General features: G+C 40.9%; 1 protein-coding gene across 1 annotated transcript in view; it reads left to right on the top strand.

Annotated features, from left to right (window-relative positions):
* Positions 1 to 18306, top strand: part of cdh13 (cadherin 13, H-cadherin (heart)) — a 361634-nt gene that overhangs the window by 214084 nt on the left and 129244 nt on the right. The gene's annotated exons all lie outside the window — the stretch shown is intronic.

The raw sequence follows: 18306 nt of genomic DNA, 5'->3' as shown, positions 1-18306 counted from the left end.
ATCCCTTTCAAGATTTCAAGATTTTCAAAGGTTTATTGACATATCATATACACAACTACGGTGTAGTTATGCAATGACTTAAGCACTTGGGTCGCAGGTTCCTCAACAGTGCATTACAAGACATCTATCAATATGTGTGTATACCTCCACCATTAAACTGTCATATTCTGCACATTTCTTATTCTATCTACATACATCTTATAAGAGTATAATAAATATGTATAATATCGGTTCAAATAAGTGGTTCAACATAGCTACAGTAACATTGCAGGAAAGTTGATTGTCAAGTCCCAAAACAAACCATGCAATATATTAGACTTTAAGTACTTTGTCAGGCTTAATATTATCAGATACCCCCAAAGCGTTTTGCTTACATGTATTTAAAAGAAGACCTTAACCTAAAGTATTATTTAATGTTTTAATAAAGCCTAATTAGTTTGTCTGTTTTGCACATCCTCCTATTAATATCTTTGTACATCAGGCACTAAATTGTTTTATTGTAGAGATCATTTACAGTATCTTCTTGATATTTTATACTCTATATTTCTATCATTGACCTTCTACTTTCCCCCTAATTTGTATGTACTCTTAATATTTAAATGTTTTCATCAAATATAACACATTCAACAAAACATGCAGCAGACCTTAGGCAAGGCAAGGCAAGGCAAGGCAAGGCAAGGCGCTTTACAAAAATGAAAGACATTAAGAAAAAGGCATTTTAAAACAGTCATTAAAAAGCGACACAATCTACCTGCATTGCAATTACTCTAAACTTGTAATAACGTGCTTTAACCAGTAGGTGGTTCGGGTTAAAAAGCTGTCAAGTTTACAGTGTTAACAAAATAAAATATACTGCTGTTTCCGGTTTAGTTTACGACGGATATATTTTGTTATCCACAGACGACCACACATATATTGTTTTGATATTTGTAACACAAAAGCGATGGGAAAAACCCACAGCAACACAGAAAAGATGGTCTTAACATGACCCAGCCGCCTAGTTAATAAAACATAATAACATAGAAACAAAATATTACTATTAACTTTATTTTGAAATTAAACAGAACGGTAAAAGAATAGTTTCCGGTCTATTCTGAGGCCCAATCTATGTAGATAAATAAAGAACTAAGCCAGATGTGTAATATTTAATGCAGCCGAACCATTTATTACAATGCATTTATGTGATGACTTTCAAAGAGTAAAGCAAGCACTGCTGAATAAAGTATGATTTTATCTTTTACGAAACGTTTTTTTTTAATATGGAATACAGTCGGAGGTCAACCAATCACAGAGCTTGAGAACTAATCACGGGGTTTGTCCATGGATGTATAATAAGAACTGGATACAGCGTGGGAGGCGGGGCCTCATTCATTCCTATGAGAGTTGCTCATTCGCGCATGATGATAAAATGGCCCAACTTTTGAGAGAGCGAAACGTCACAGATTACCCGGCATGCCTGAGAAGTACCCGTATGTGCGCTCCTACCGCATGCGCAACTTTAACCATGCCCCCCAAAAGCTCGTTCACATCAAGCACGTCAATTTGCGTACACGTAACAGCACCGCACGTTCATGACAGCATGGTAATTGTTATGATAGATTTGATATTAACGAGGCGGCAGTTAGTAGCTAGCGGTTAGCTAGTAATTATGCTAATTTACACATCAATCGTTATGTACTTATATTACTGACACGAAGGGCTCTTTAAGAACTCAGATGCTCGATTCCTTTGCTTTGGTAATAGTCTTTATTTATAAAGATCACAAAGCTTTTCAAAAGTCTTCTAGGATCTACTAGGACATTTCCAAAGAATCCTTAGGTTCAACTAGGTATTTACAAAGTCTCTGGTAACAGCATGGATATCATGAAGAGACAAGACGAACCAACACAAGACAAAGGGAGAGAAGGGCTATATATACACACACACACACATTAGGTAATGAGGCACAGGTGGACACAATCAGGGGCGGGAACAACAATCAGTCTGACGGTGACACACAAAGACAGGAAGTGCAGACACCTGGAAAGATAGAGCAGAGTCATGTCAAAATAAGACAGATAGACAAACACTAAAACCTTACAGTACCCCCCCTTTTACGGACGACTCCAGACGTCCCTGAAACCTGAGACCGTAGTCTGTCAAAATCCGTGATCAGAGTTTTGTCGACAATGAAGCTGCCCGGGATCCAGCATCTTTCCTCTAGTCCATACCCTACCCAGTCGACCAGGAACTGTCTCCCTCTACCCCGCTTTCTTTCTGACAGTATCTTTTCCACTGTATAGACGATACCTCCGTCGATGACCCGAGGAGGTGGAGGTGGTGTGGAGGAGGGAACCAGTCTACTCTCTAAAACTGGTTTCAGCTTGCTGACATGGAACGTGGGGTGGACCTTGAGAGACTTTGGGAGACATAGGCAAACAGCAACAGGATTAATAACCTTTGAAATGGGAAATGGGCCAACGAACCGGGGGGCCAGTTTCCTGGAGGCGACATGAAGAGGAAGGTCCTTGGTGGACAACCACACTCGTTGTCCGACCTTGTATCTAGGAGATGGACGTCGTTTTCGGTCGGCCAAACTCTTCATGCGGGTCGCACTTCTCTGCAGCATCTGGCGAACACCCTTCCATACCCGGCGACAGCGGCGAACCAGAGCATGTGCTGATGGTACGGTAACTTCTTGCTCGAGCTCCGGGAACAATGGAGGCTGGTATCCATGGACACATTGGAAAGGAGAGATTCCGGTGGCTGATGTGGGTAAGGTATTGTGTGCATACTCAACCCAGATCAGATGTTTGCTCCAGGTGGTAGGCTTCTGGGACACCAGGCATCTCAGACATGTCTCCATTTCCTGATTCATCCTCTCCGCTTGGCCGTTTGACTGGGGATGGTATCCGGATGTCAGGCTCACAGTGGCTTGGATCAGGCGACAAAACTCCTTCCAGAAACGTGAAACGAATTGTGGGCCTCGGTCTAAAACGACATCACTTGGGAAACCATGTATACGAAAAACATGGGACAACATGGCCTGTGCAGTTTCTTTGGCAGTAGGTAATTTGGACATGGGGATGAGATGTACCATCTTGGAAAAACGATCAATGACTGTGAGTACTGTGGTATTACCTGCCGAAGGTGGAAATCCTGTCACAAAGTCCAACGCAATGTGCGACCATGGTCTGTGGGGAATGGGCAGAGGTTGAAGAAGACCTGCCGCAGCTTGACGAGATGTCTTGTTTCTAGCACACACAGGACAAGCTGCCACATATTCTGCAACATCCTTCCACATAGCAGGCCACCAGAATCTGTGTTTCACCATAAAAAGGGTCCTCTTGGTTCCAGGATGACAGGAAAGGACAGATGTATGGGCCCAATGAATCACCTGAGAACAAAGTGTCCTAGGAACAAACAGGCGATTCTGCGGACAACCTTTATGGACAGGATTCTCTCCATTAGCCTGTTTTACTTTAGCTTCAATGGGCCAGGTCACACTCCCGATCACCCGGTCTGACCGCAGAATGGGTTCTGGAGTCTTGGGAACTGGCTCCGGATCAAAAACTCTGGAGAGAGCGTCCGGTTTCCCGTTCTTAGAACCAGGTCGATAAGACAGAGTGAAGCTAAATCTGTTAAAGAATAAAGCCCACCTGGCTTGTCTGGAGTTCAAGCGCTTTACCCTCCTGATGTACTGCAAGTTTTTATGATCTGTCCATACCAGGAAATCCTGCTCTGCTCCCTCCAACCAGTGCCGCCACTCCTCCAAAGCAATCTTCACAGCCAAGAGTTCCCGATTTCCCACGTCGTAATTCCTCTCAGCAGAAGATAGCTTACGGGAGAGATAGGCACACGGATGAAGTTTATTGTCCCCCGCTGACATCTGAGACAGTATAGCTCCAACGCCATCGTTAGAGGCGTCTACTTCCACCACAAACTGTCGGTTGCGATCAGGTACAGTCAGGATAGGAGCTGTGGTGAACCTCCTCTTCAGATCCATGAAGGATTTCTCTGCCTGTGGATTCCACACAAACTGAACATGGGGAGAGGTAAGGGAATGGAGAGGAGAGGCAATAGCACTGAAATTGCGTATGAAACGTCTGTAAAAGTTAGCAAACCCCAAGAATTGCTGAACTTTCTTTCTGGAGTTTGGCGTAGGCCAATTTGCCACATCACTGACCTTTGCTGGGTCCATTTCCATCTTGTTAGGGGAAATCACAAAGCCCAAAAATGATACTGAGTTGACATGAAACTCACATTTTTCGGCTTTCACAAACAAATGATTAGCCAGGAGTCTTTGAAGAACAAGATGAACATGGTTAACATGAGTATTCTCATCTGGAGAAAAGATGAGAATATCATCGAGATACACAAAACAGAAAACATTCAGGAAATCTCTTAACACATCGTTAATGAGAGCTTGGAAAACAGCAGGTGCATTACAAAGTCCAAAAGGCATCACCAAATATTCGTAATGTCCCGTAGGTGTATTGAAACCTGTTTTCCACTCATCCCCCTCCCGGATGCGCACAAGGTGATAAGCATTCCTTAGGTCAAGCTTGGTAAATATCTTAGCTCCTTGTAATAGTTCAAATGCCGTAGAGATGAGTGGAAGGGGATATCTGTTCTTAACCGTGATCTGATTTAGCGGACTATAATCAATACAGGGCCTCAATGTCCCGTCCTTTTTTCCCACAAAAAAGAAACCTGCCGCTGCTGGGGATGAAGATGTCCGAATCAACCCAGTCTTGAGTGAAGAATCGATATATGCCTTCATGGCCTCCCTTTCTGGCCCAGAAAGAGAGTACAGCCGTCCCTTGGGAATAGAAGAGCCCGACAGAAGTTCTATGGGACAATCGTACGGTCTATGGGGAGGCAATGAAGTAGCTCGTGTTTTGTTAAACACCTCCTTAATGTCTGAATAGCAACCAGGAACTTTAGACAAGTCAGGAAAGTCAGAAGGTTTAGAACAAATGTCACTGCTATTACCTGACCCCTGCTTAAAGTTACTAGGTCTGTTACTCAACCCTGTTTCACTGGTTAAACATGAACGAGAGCACTCAACCCCCCACCCTTTCACCTTTCCTGTCTGCCAGTCAACGTGAGGGTTGTGTTTAACAAGCCAAGGGTACCCCAAAATGAGAGGATGTTGAGCAGAGTTAAATAAATGAAAACTAATTTGCTCTCGATGTTCCTGATCTACGACTAATACCATGGGCTCAGTGCGATGAGTAACTGTACCTAAAAGGCGGCCGTCCAAAGCACTAGCCTCTAAGGGCTGATCTAAAAGTACAACCTTTAAATTCAAACTCTTTGCCAGCTCCCAGTCTAACAAACTCTCATCAGCCCCAGAATCGACTAATGCATCCTGAGTCATAGTCTTATCCCCAAGCTTGATTCGTACCTGCATTAATTTTCTGACTGGAGAGTCAAAGGAAGTCACTCGGCTCACCAGCGTCTTCCTTCCTGCTGATGAGCCTGATCTTTTGCCGAACAGGCTGCCGAAACATGACCCTGCTGGCCGCAGTAGAAGCACCGCCGCTCCCGTAGACGGCGCTGACGCTCCTCCGGCGTGAGTCTGGCTCTTCCGAGCTGCATCTGTTCCTCCGCGGCGATAGGAGGCGCTGATCGCTCTGGAGATGAAGTCTGGGAATTCCTCTGCCAAGTGTAGTATTCCCTCGGTAACTCCCGTCTGAAAGGTGGAGTGGATACTGCATTCCTTCCCTTTTCCCGCTGTCTATCAGCTAGACGTTGATCAACCCGGATAGCCATGGCGATGAGCGAGTCCAAATCTTCAGGCAGCTGTAATGGAGCTAACTGATCCTTTATGGGATCCGCTAACCCATGCAGGAAAGCATCAAAGAGAGCCGCCGAGTTCCACCCACTCTCCGCTGCCAGAGTACGGAAATCAATTGCGTAATCTGCCACTCTCCTCTGCCGCTGTTTAATGTTCACCAGGGCTCTCGCTGACTCTCTCCCGGGTGATATCTGATCAAAGATCTTGCTCATGGTATCCAAGAACAGTTCCAATGACTGACAAACAGGCGAGCACCGGGACCACTCCGCTGTTGCCCAGGCTTCCGCTCTACCCGTCAGATGAGAGACAATAAAAGCTACTTTAGCTTGATCGGTGGGAAATGCTGCGGGCTGGTGTTTGAAGTGGAGATCGCACTGTACCAGGAAGGGACGACAGTTTCCAGAGTCTCCGGAGAATTTCTCCGGCGAAGCGAGACGGATCGTAGGTGACTGCATGGGTACTTGAACGGGGATATCAGCAGACCCGACCCCCGCTGAACCGGAAAACTCTGCCGCAGGAACACCAGGGTTTGCCACGAGGTGAGTCAGTATGTCCCGCATCTTTTCAGCCAGTAGATTTATTTCTGTCGTCACCGTAGCTTGAAAGTTGTCTTGACGAGCATGTAAATCCTGGACCCCTTGGTTGATTGCTGACAGCTGTCCCTCATGTTGATGAAGGCGTGTACCCTGCGCCTGCAGGGCCGTTCTTACTGTAGTAGAATCGGCTGAGTCCATCTTGTTTGGTTGGTTCGTTCTGACACGAAGGGCTCTTTAAGAACTCAGATGCTCGATTCCTTTGCTTTGGTAATAGTCTTTATTTATAAAGATCACAAAGCTTTTCAAAAGTCTTCTAGGATCTACTAGGACATTTCCAAAGAATCCTTAGGTTCAACTAGGTATTTACAAAGTCTCTGGTAACAGCATGGATATCATGAAGAGACAAGACGAACCAACACAAGACAAAGGGAGAGAAGGGCTATATATACACACACACACATTAGGTAATGAGGCACAGGTGGACACAATCAGGGGCGGGAACAACAATCAGTCTGACCGGTGACACACAAAGACAGGAAGTGCAGACACCTGGAAAGATAGAGCAGAGTCATGTCAAAATAAGACAGATAGACAAACACTAAAACCTTACAATTACGCTGTAACAGGATCTAGTGATATCCAAGCAACAGAGCTTCATTTAGCATGAAAGAATTATTGCACTGTATATATATATATATATATGTATATGTATGTATATATATATACATATATATATACATATACATACATATATATACATATACATATACATATACATATATATATATATATATACATATATATATGTATATATATATGTATATATATATGTATATATATATGTATATGTATATATATATATATGTATATATGTATATATATATATATATACATATGTATATATATATATGTATATATATGTATGTATATGTATATATATATATACAGTGCAATAAGCTTCTTAGTGCAATAAGAAGCTACAGGGACGTTAATCTACGTCGGTAATATTAACTTTATTTAATACAACATTTACGGTACAAGATTTAATCATACAGCCCATGTAGTATAATATTTTACAAATGATGAATTACAGCAAACATGTGCAATATATCCATTATTACAGCTCCGTGGGCTGGCAGTAAGGCGATATGGGTCCGTTCTTATTGTGCATCCATGTCATAGATAAACGCATGTAGTGCTGAACACGTAACATGAACGTGCCGGGCGGCGCGGTCCCGTGGGTTAGATGCGCGTTCATAATGCAGAGGGAAATAACTCACAGAATAACGTTATTAGCACATTTTTACAACTTGAGGAACGAATGTTTTTAATAAGGGCTTTACAAGTGTTCATACTGGGTAGTTTATTTAGTTTAAAAAAAATTATCCAACGATTTACAGACCACTCTTTCCCCATGTAAGTCAATGGGAAAAAGTGTTTCCGGGCCTGGCAACCAAAAGGAAGTGTAGTACCGCCGTTTGGCCACCGCGAATATTTTCATCTGAGTCCGGTGCACTTCCTGGGGGCTTGGGTTTGTCGAGCAAAGCGCATGGTGTAGTCTCAAACGATAGCTGAGGATTATGGGTAGTGTAGTGTCTTCGGCCATCCTAAACTCCGATACAACTATTTGTTTCTCAGAGTCGAAGGGGAAAAACACAAAACCATTTCACACAATTTAAACCAATCAATGTTGTGTAATTAACAAGGATAATCTGGTGATTTTGAGTTGATGAGTAGTGCAGATATCGCTGTAAAAATCAATCGACAGTAAGGAGAATACTTACTTCCGGGTGTAACATTCTCCGTTATCCAATGGGAATGGACGTTCACATTGCCTTTAACTGCCGCCGACATGGACCGATGCAGTGCTTCCCTGAGCGTCAAATACATATATATATATATGGGAATGCATTGCAATCAGTTGAAAGCTCTTTGCGTCCGTTTATGAAGCTGAAGGAGACTTGGTGCGTCACAACTGCACGCCAAAGGACCCTGACCAAGCGTCGCTATTGGACTATCAGGGAGTGAGACTGTGTTGGTTTCCTCCGTACTACTTTGATAATTTGCTCCAATAATAATCAATCAGATCGATGGATTCCAGAGAAGAGGAAACTTTGAAGGCCTCTTTCTCAAAATGATGACTCGGTGACAGTCATTATATAATGTGACATATTTTGCTTCGGGTCAATGCGACTGATTTCGATAGAGCAGGTCACATATGGAGATTGTTTAAACTGGCTAAAAATTGATAATATATTCCTTCCGCATAGACAGGAGAAGAGTATGCCTTTGTGGCAAGTCGTCATTGGAAGCAGTATTCATTGTCATTGTAAGTTAGTAAATAGTGAACATGTTACAGTGGTTACTTTTTTATATTTGTTAGTCAGTCTATGTTTCAAACCCTTAAAGGAGAGGTGTCATGGCCATTTCCACTGATCATAATTCCATTGTTGAGGTATACTAAAATAGATTTATACTGTGCATTTTTCCAAACTCACATTGGTTTCTCATACAGCATCTCTGTAAACTACTTGTATTCACTGAATTTCACTCTCTGCCTTTAACGGCTCGTTGTAGCTCCAAAAGCTCCAGCCCCCACCCTCCCTGTGAGCACAGTGTGCTCTGATTGGTCGGGACGTTGTGAATCGCGCTGAGCTCCGTGGAGGTGTTGCTTCCTTGTTTAGGATACATAGCGAAACACAGCCAAACTCATCCTGAGCACACACAAACTCACATCCGAAGTAAAAACAATAAGTGTGGCTTGATATTGAGTAAGAAAAAGGTTGATAAACGCTGTGAGAATGGGTCTGCAGAGAGAATTTTGCCGCGATCCCAACTGTCTGTTATCAGCCTGCAGCCAGGGAGGAGAAATCAGCTGAGCTGCCTGCTCCACACAGATGTGTGTGTGAGGAAGTCCGTGGATCGGTCAATTTGGACCAATCAGCGGGGGCTTAACGTAACGGCTCCGCGGACGTAACGTAACGGCTCTTCGGGATTGGTCCATTTCGTTCCGGGTACCGCTTGACATCATGCCGTACCCGGAACGAAATGGCCAGTGACGTATCTCCAACGAGGCGTTTTGGGGAGGTATTTTCTGTGTTAGAGTTTTACTCGCTACAGGGTGTACTTTGAGGGTTTTGACTCTGCACACCGTTTACATGCATAAAAACCTTCATAACACACAAGGGGACGGGTAATAACCGGAAAAGCATGACATGGGAGCTTTAAGTCAGTCGGTGATTGTTGGAACTGTAGACCAACAAAGATGGTTCTGATCAGTTTTGTCTCATTTCTGAATTAAGTATGCTTATTTAAGGATGAGCATGGAGGATTGTTTGTGTCTGACTTAGAAGAGCATATCAATGGTATGTTTTGTACAGTAATACACGGCATAATGCTAAGAAATACATGACAATTATAGTGTATGCTCTGTTGTCATGTTTTCATCAACCCTACTGTAACTCTAACCTCTTCCCAATCCGTGGTGGAGACGATATATTCCTTGAACTTCTGAGTCATTTATCCTGAGAATGAATGTTGATTGCACCCTTTCAAATTTCAGACAAAGGCCACATGTTAGTAGTAATTTGTCAAGTAGGAATGGGGTGAACTATATTCATTACTCAAAAAAAAACAGCAAGATGGCTCAGTAATTGAGGCTTGCACGTTCTTCTGTCTTTCTATGTCTGCACAGTATCCCTACAAAGTACAAATACCTGCAGCTCAAGCGGTGTGATTGACAGTAAATTGCCCAAAAGCATTGACTGTGTAGACAGTGCTTACATGTGACATTATAGAATATGAATAAGCTTCCGAAAAGAATGAATCGTCTAATAAATTATGTTTTGCATAAATCAGTAGAAATAGAATTACTGGAGGCAAGGTGACAATTCAGAACTAAACAAGAAAATGCAAATGTTTGCCTCTTGGCAGTTAATTCGACATTTCTGGAGACAATGAGCAAACAACAAATTCTAGATCTGTCTTAATACATTTAGTAAATGTTAAGTTTTTGTATCAGTATTTATTAGCAGAAACCAACTTCATAGACGATGAACTGTACCTGTAAAAATGAGAACATTTACTTTTTATTATATAGTGCTAAATGATGCATTCATATGAACAAGTCCCCAGAGTTCCCTGCTGGTGTTGATGGTGCATTTGCTGAAACAGTGGGTAAGGTCACACGTTTAATTGTCAGTTCAGAAAGATGTTCACGATAGTATCTGTACATGGTTGGTGTTGCATTAAAAACTTGAATATAAAGTCGTTTTTTGAGAGATTAGAAGTGTGAGATCAAACCAGATAAAAATAAATGAACTGATAATTGGATTGACGAAGAAAGCAACAGTATTTTACTCATCATTTTAAATGTATTGTATTTAAATCCTTTCTTCTTTTTTCTTCTTTTGCAACAGTTGGATGTAATTTTGTCTTGGCTTTGTAAAGTACCCTTGATTGAACCATTTATTCTTGTCCATTGTGGTACATCACATTTTACTTTAAATAAAACATAACATAGATAGGTCTGTTTAACAATGTCATGGGAAGTACTTCTTTTACATTTAATTTTTAAACTGGCCTATTTCTTTCCCCACTTTGACCTAATATGAACATATTGTATGAAAATACATGCACAACCACTTGGAATATTGTTTTTCTTCATTCATATTCTCCTCTTATAAACACTCCACTCCCAATCTGTTTTTCCTTTCAGAAGGCCTAATACAATTCAATTATGTTTTCAATTATCAAGTTAAGATGTGATTTCATTACTCAGCTTTGATTGTTTGTTTAGATGGAAGAGTTGTTTTGCAGGATATTCTGTTCATTAGCTTCCCTGTTATTTAAATTCTCATTAGGCGGTTATTTATATTCTCATGAGCAAATGTGTCATTGACATGCTGTAATGAAACTGTCCCTCTGTCAATCAGTATCTATAACATTGTTATGTATGCATTTATTCATCATACAGTATAGCATAATTTAGATTTAGTCGATTTTGGTATGTTACATTTCATTCGGGACACTTTTTTCTCCTCACAAAATGCTGAACGCCTGTATTTTGTTCTTCTTTGTTTGTTGAGCACATTGGGTTGCATCCAGCATAAATGGTTGATTATCTAGTTTGTGCCAATGGTCCAGCTGTGGCCTGCAGACAGTGGGTGAGAAGATGAGGATGAGGAAGCTGCATTGTGGAGGAGGCAGCACAGGGCAGTTGGACTGTATTTCCCTCCATTCACTTGACTTTCAGCTCGTAGCTCATTATCTCAAATTTAGTTTAGGCGCACCAGACTCGACAAAAGTCATCTTTTTATACAGCTTCCGCCGCTGCTGTTATTGCATCTCATTTAATTTACTTTTCAAAGGTTTTACGAACTAGCTCAATGGTGAAACTTTTAGACAAAACAACAGTTGCTTCACCCCCCAAGCTGTATATATAGATTATTCTCAACATTTGTGATGCAAATGAAAAATATCAAAATTGGAATCACGTTGCAGATAGATCCGAGCACAGTGTGAAAAGAATACGACACTGTGCTGAAAAAGAAGCACAATGGCTAAGAGTTGGTACAGAGTTGCTTTTTGGGATAAATGAATAACAATATTTATAAACTTCTGCTTACATGTCATAGAGCCAAAGGGAACTGTGGTTTACGAATCTCCTACAGTTTTTTAGCAATCTATCATAATTATCTTTTTTAATAATGAGTCACCATGATAGGCTTGAAGCCTCTAATGTAAAGTTACTATTTTATGGGGAAAATAAAGTCATCAAACTGATATATCTTGCATTAAAAAAATTAAAGATCTACAATGTTTTAACACACCGTAGGAACTGTTAATGTTCAAATGTTTTGTGTTACGTTTTTATCTTAGGGTATTGTATTGTTATTTTTCATATTGCCAAATCTGACTTTTTTGTGCTTGAGAAAGAGCCATGTACTTAGTGTACAGCCTCGACAGGCACCCTCTGGAAAGGCTTTTTTTAAATGCTGGAAAATAGCTGGGTTCGTGCTGCAAGTGCCTGAAGCTCAGTTTAATGGGCTGGAGAATTGTAATGTGCTTAGACAGTTACAAAACATTCCAATATACTGAACTGACACACATTCACTAGTTTGGCATAACCCAGCATAATTATGCAAACATGTAAAAGGTAGAAAGTCGTGAAAATAAAACCATTTGGGGAACGCTACTGCAGAAAAAACAACAGCTATTATACTGTGCGAGCATGAAGTGATTTGATTTGAAGAAAATCTGATTTGTATAAATCATCTCTTTGTAATGAGAAGTGTAACAAAAGGCAAACTGACAGATTGGCTTCCAATCACTGAAGAGTTTTGGAGTGTCAGCAAAAGGCAGGCAAACAGCGTAAACAGAGTACAATAAAGCATTCAGTCAAGTCTGTCTGCTGAAAGAGGCATCACCAAATATACTATACACCTTACTACTTAATAGACAAGACTGCATGTGTTTACAGCTGACAACAATACTCATTTTAGACATGAGTGGGAGTACAAAGAATGAAACTCAAAGAGGCCCATTCTTTGCCTGTGTGAAACTATGTATCAACAATGCATTGTGATGAAGAGCGCAAAAACGTTTAGTTTGTTGTCCAAGCAAGCATTTATATTTTTTGGAAGAATCCATTGTAATCAGAATTGGTTGTGGTTTTCACTTCCATCTGTTTTAATTTATTTTTTCTTTCGAAAATATTAAACATAATTTAAGGGAAAATTGGTCAAATGTCTGCTGGGAAAATGATTGGTATGATTGCTTTATTTATACTGAGACTTAAAGAGTTAAAGCTATCTAATACTTTACTGAAAAACAAAAATGGGAGAAAAGTTGGAGAAAGTATAAGTGTTTATTGTTTTATTATTATTGAATATCTTATTCAGGGGATTTATCACTCTAGGGTGTCGTAACCATGCATCACGCTGCATATGTTTTCAACATGGTTTTAATTATTAGGCCCATTTAGTAAAAACAGAAGGCACCTGAGGGGAGAAATAATGTTATATTACTAAAAAATAGTTTTTGCAAAAAAAAGTGTGTGTTGCTGAATTGAGAGCTACAAAGAAGGTTCCCATATACATATGTTAAAGCCCCTTGAAACTTGTTTGTTAATTTAAAGATGATGACATTAATATTCATTACCAAATATGCAACATAAAAAGTTTAAGTACAGAACAAAACACTTTCTTGCTTAGTTAATAGTAATGAGTTGAGGACTATTCTAGTTTGATCAGAGGTTATTGACAGTGGTGGCAATACAACCGTCACAGATTTAGGTTTAGAACCCCGCTTATGTTACGGTGAGATAAAGAAAGAGCAAAAACACAAGTACAGGCAAAGCTCATTAAAAATAACCAAGACTCTGCCGAATGTGGCTGAAATGTAGAAACCTGTCTCTTGTAACAACAACCATCAATAAGTGTTTTATTTAATGGCAGTTAATGGACCATATATGCTTTACCATTGATACTGAACCCTTTGACTTTGACAAACCACTCGACTTTTGTCTTTTTGTATAGCCTCCTCCCATATTTGACACTATGGTATCCATAAATGCCTCTACATACAAATAACCTTGTACAAACTTTACACATTGTCAAATATTATATATCCAATTATGTAGAATCTTAATATGGCTACATACTAAAAGTGTAAAAAGAATATATGGCTCGTCAATGCAGAGACGCGGACAGACGCAAATTCGCTCCGACGGTGGGGCATGAAGCGGTGGACGTGGTGCGAATCACGCGATTGAGGCGATTGAACGGTGCCGCATTAAACGCGAGAGTTCAATTTTTTCAACTCGAGCGTCAAATTCACGTGACGCGTTCTCGCGGAAGCCAATCAGCGGTGAGGATCTCAGCCTGCCGTCACTGACGTTCAACCACACAACATCAGCCGTTAGCTGTTAGCAGTTAGCACACAGAGCTCACAGCTCCTCATATCTGTTCAGAAACTAGACAAAAGTTAAACAAGTACAAACCACAGACTGTCTGTGTCATGGTGAATACAGTCGCTGGTTTATTTATGTCTGTAGGCCGTTGATATGAGTGTGGAATGAGCATATACAACGTTAGCTTAGCCTGGTGGACCCGATCTTCATTCAGAAAACAAGCATTTTAAAAGGTTTTTTGCCTGCCGTCTTGTCTGCAGACTTGTCAAAGCATTAATTCATGGTTGTTACTAACCGGTATCAGTATGTTGTTACTTCGGCATCATTTAGAAACGTGTATTACAATTTAATCACGGTAAAATATGTTCATTTTGTTGTAGTTGTAGCCCCCGAGCCAGGGCGTCTTGTTTGAAAGATGCGAATAAACACAGCTGGCAGCCGCGGTGAAACTTGAGCGTTTAGAGCGATGCGTTAGGAGCGATTAGAGCGAAGCGAATATTCGCATCGCGTCCGGTGTGAACGCAGCATTAAGCTCCTGAAAAAGTGTTGGAAATTCAGTAGTCTCTAGTATACACTAATTTGTTATTTTATATTTCTGTTTCTCTCCCCACTTCTGCTACCACTGCTTTCTTTTCCTTATGATTATGTGCTTGTAAGTCATCTTCATGTACGATCTCCACACTATTGCTAGTGGATGAGATGATTCACTTCTGAACTCCCTTTGATCTCATTCGCACTTGAGAATAGAACAGGTCAGCTCTTACTCTTTCTCACTCACTTGAGTCTGATTAATATAAATCCCATTTCAGCTTTTGGAACATCCATCGCACATGTTGAATCATTTAAAATAAAATTCCCATCACTCACCCTCACGCCGATACACTGTGACACAAATACAATATGTGCACACACATTGTAGCCTCGAACCTGAACTAGAATCACATTTACCCTTTTTTAAAAGAAAATCTTGTCTATGGTCTCTTGCCTCATCTTGGCTCTTCACACGGTGTCAGCTCCCTGGTGGCACCCACATATGTGATGGCCCCTGCTGATTTCCCTTGGTGTTTGAGAAAGATATTGGAGTTAGCTATCGGCAACAGCACCCTGTGACGAAATCAATCCAAAACATGTGTATGTGTGCGTTTTCTGTCAGTCATCGTGTCTTTTAATGTCTGGATCGTTGATGTTTTACCTCATAGCCCGGTTCTTTGTTGCTTTTCTTTCTCTTTTTTTTCACCGAACATTACATCATTTCATTATCACTGGATGATTTGGAGTCTCTCTCTCTCTGCCGTCTCCATCTTTATTGTATCGCTTTTCACCGACTCCGAGCTGGTGTCATCCAGCAGCACGGCAGATGGAAGTGATAGCGAGGTAATGGCAGTCCTGTGTTTTCACATCCATCCCACCATCTAAACATCCAATGCAGTTAGGATTGATTGAGCCTTGACCGGCCCCATGATGTCATGTTAAGATTTATCACGGCATACATCAGTGTGGCTGTTATACCCAGCCCCATTGTCCCATTACAGAATGCTGGATGTTTATCATGTAAGATGATTACTGCTGATGCCCTGTTGTATTGGCTACATGATACTCATTTGTGAGTGGAATTATGGTATCTGATGAAGACAGTGACGATTGAGAGGGCTGATATCCCATAAAACATGTAATAGGATTGCATTGCGTTCAAGGAACCTCGGTTAGCCAGTGCAATGGAAACATAATTCACTGAGATCTGTTCAAGATAACTAATTTAGTCACCGTTTTAACACTAATTTGCCACTGGTTGGTGTGTCACTGTGCAAAACTGTGTGTGCTACCATGTGTGTTTATGCGCAACCTCACTGAGTCATCTTTAAGAGTGTGGCTTCAGAAGTGTGAAGTGGAACAGAGTATCGGTAATGAAGGAGATGGGACTTTGTAATTATTCTGCAGAGGAAGGATTACTGGTTTACTTAACCATTAATGGTTCACCTTGGAATGCAAATGCCAAGGGGATAAAACCCACACCTCTCTGCCCCTCATTACCTCCAACTGGACTAAAGATGTTTGGATCTAAGCCACCATTATTTAACGTAGACTTTGCATATTTCCAGTAGCCCTTTCTGTGTCTTATTTGAATGGTTCGACTAATGCACTGTGGCAAAGTACTGCGGGGTATTAAGGCGAAGCATGAAAATAAATCGATGTTTATGAGCCGTGCTACGCAGTGCTGCTATTTGGTGCTTAGGAAAATGTTTTGTTAAGTATGTGGGTCAAGAAGGAAATCACAAGGGGGTTTCTTGCCAGAAAACACATAACTTCAGTGGGCTTAATCCTTTCACAAAATAAAAGTATCAGGGTCTTATAAGGTAACTAAGGCAGGACTTTTAACAATAAAATACCAGCTCCAATATAGATAGAAATTACTGAAAGCAGAAGAAGAAGCATTTTAGAGTTACAGTGCATCTGTATTATCTACTGATAATAGTTCTTAACAGTTTCCAATAAAAAATGACACCACACCAGTTAAATACATCAATTTCAATTTATATCACACAAACACACAAATACTTCCAGACTTCCTATCCATCTGTGTCCCAGACACATTGTCTCATCAGACTGCGGTGACATATCTCCCCAAACTTAGAGCTTTGACAAATTGAACAGTTATTCAGCCGGTGATATTTTAACCAGAGGTGCCTGACTGAAAGCTGGTGACATCAAGGCCATGAAGTACTGGATGGAGATGCAGTTTATAGACACTTCTGCCCGCAATGAAAAACACTACTCAGAATTGAAACGACCTTACATGGTCTGTGTGTGAGAGTGTGTGCCTGAAACCTTGGATATATCCCTGCGCTTGTGTCTGTACTTCCCTGTATGTGAGGATTGAGTGCGTCCTGGTGAATGTGCGTGTCTCATGATTGACAGGAGAGAGAGATGGATGGTTGAGTGTGTGTCAAGGATTGCCTCCTATTTCAGCTCAGCTGCGGCAGGCAGGTTTTCCATTTTTGTTCCCATTACCAAATAAAATGCACCGTGCTGTTAGAGCTGACAGGAGGGAGAAAACACATAATTGGGAAAGGCTCACTTTTTAAAGCGGCTATCTGTAGTTCTAAATTGCGCTTCTCATACATCTGCTGCCATGATTGCTCTCATCTCCAAACACAATTTGATTCGATCAAATATATATGTGTAATAGTTCTTACTCATTCATATTCAATGAAAATGTTGAGGATAACACAGCAAAGATAACTTATTTCTGCGAAGACAAACATTAAACCATCATAGGCTACATCAAATAGTGCATCCTTCCTTTCAACTGCAGAGAAAGATGGATTAAAATGTCACGATTTGAAAGGTTGATCTTCTGACTTGGTGTGTTCATGAGCCATAATTCGTTATTTGGAAACAACATGGACGCTACAAAGAAGATCTGTTGTATTTTATAACTCAGAGCCTTTAAACAAAATGTTGATAGTTGATGTTCTGGCTTGTGGGGACGTTCATGTGAAAGAGTAATTTTTCTCATTATTCCCAAAAAACATAATTGCAGCACAAATGCCCTGTGTGAAACATCATTTGCGTATCCGCCACGTAATTCTGACCCGCTCAAAAACATATTTTGGAACTTTAGCCTATGCCACACCTTTCCACCAAATTTCATGGAAATAGCTCAGAAGCGCTACTCTGTTGCTCTCTTTTTCTCTGCATGATGCAAGGCTCAAAGTTTAGCGGGTGTTGATGCTGTACAAACTGTAAAGCCCCATGAGATAAAAGTATAATTTGTAATATTTGGCTAATTGAATAACATTTGATTGATTGATTGATAGTTTTTCCCTAGACTAACAAACAAAAACAAAGCTCCTTGAACGGTGTAAGTGTACGATACACATACACCCTTTGGCCACCTCACTAGCAGACCCAAAAAATCTAATATTCCAATCTTTAAGAACAGCAGCTTCTTACCTGTCCAGTGCACACATACTGTGCAGAAACACACACATACATGCGTACACCCATATAACAATTTCCCACATCCATGTTTAACCCATGACAGAACTGACTAGATTTATCTTCACTGGCATGCA

Source organism: Trematomus bernacchii, unplaced genomic scaffold (assembly GCF_902827165.1).
Source record: "Trematomus bernacchii unplaced genomic scaffold, fTreBer1.1, whole genome shotgun sequence".
Lineage (NCBI taxonomy): Eukaryota > Metazoa > Chordata > Actinopteri > Perciformes > Nototheniidae > Trematomus > Trematomus bernacchii.
This window is presented reverse-complemented; position numbering and strand designations above follow the sequence as displayed.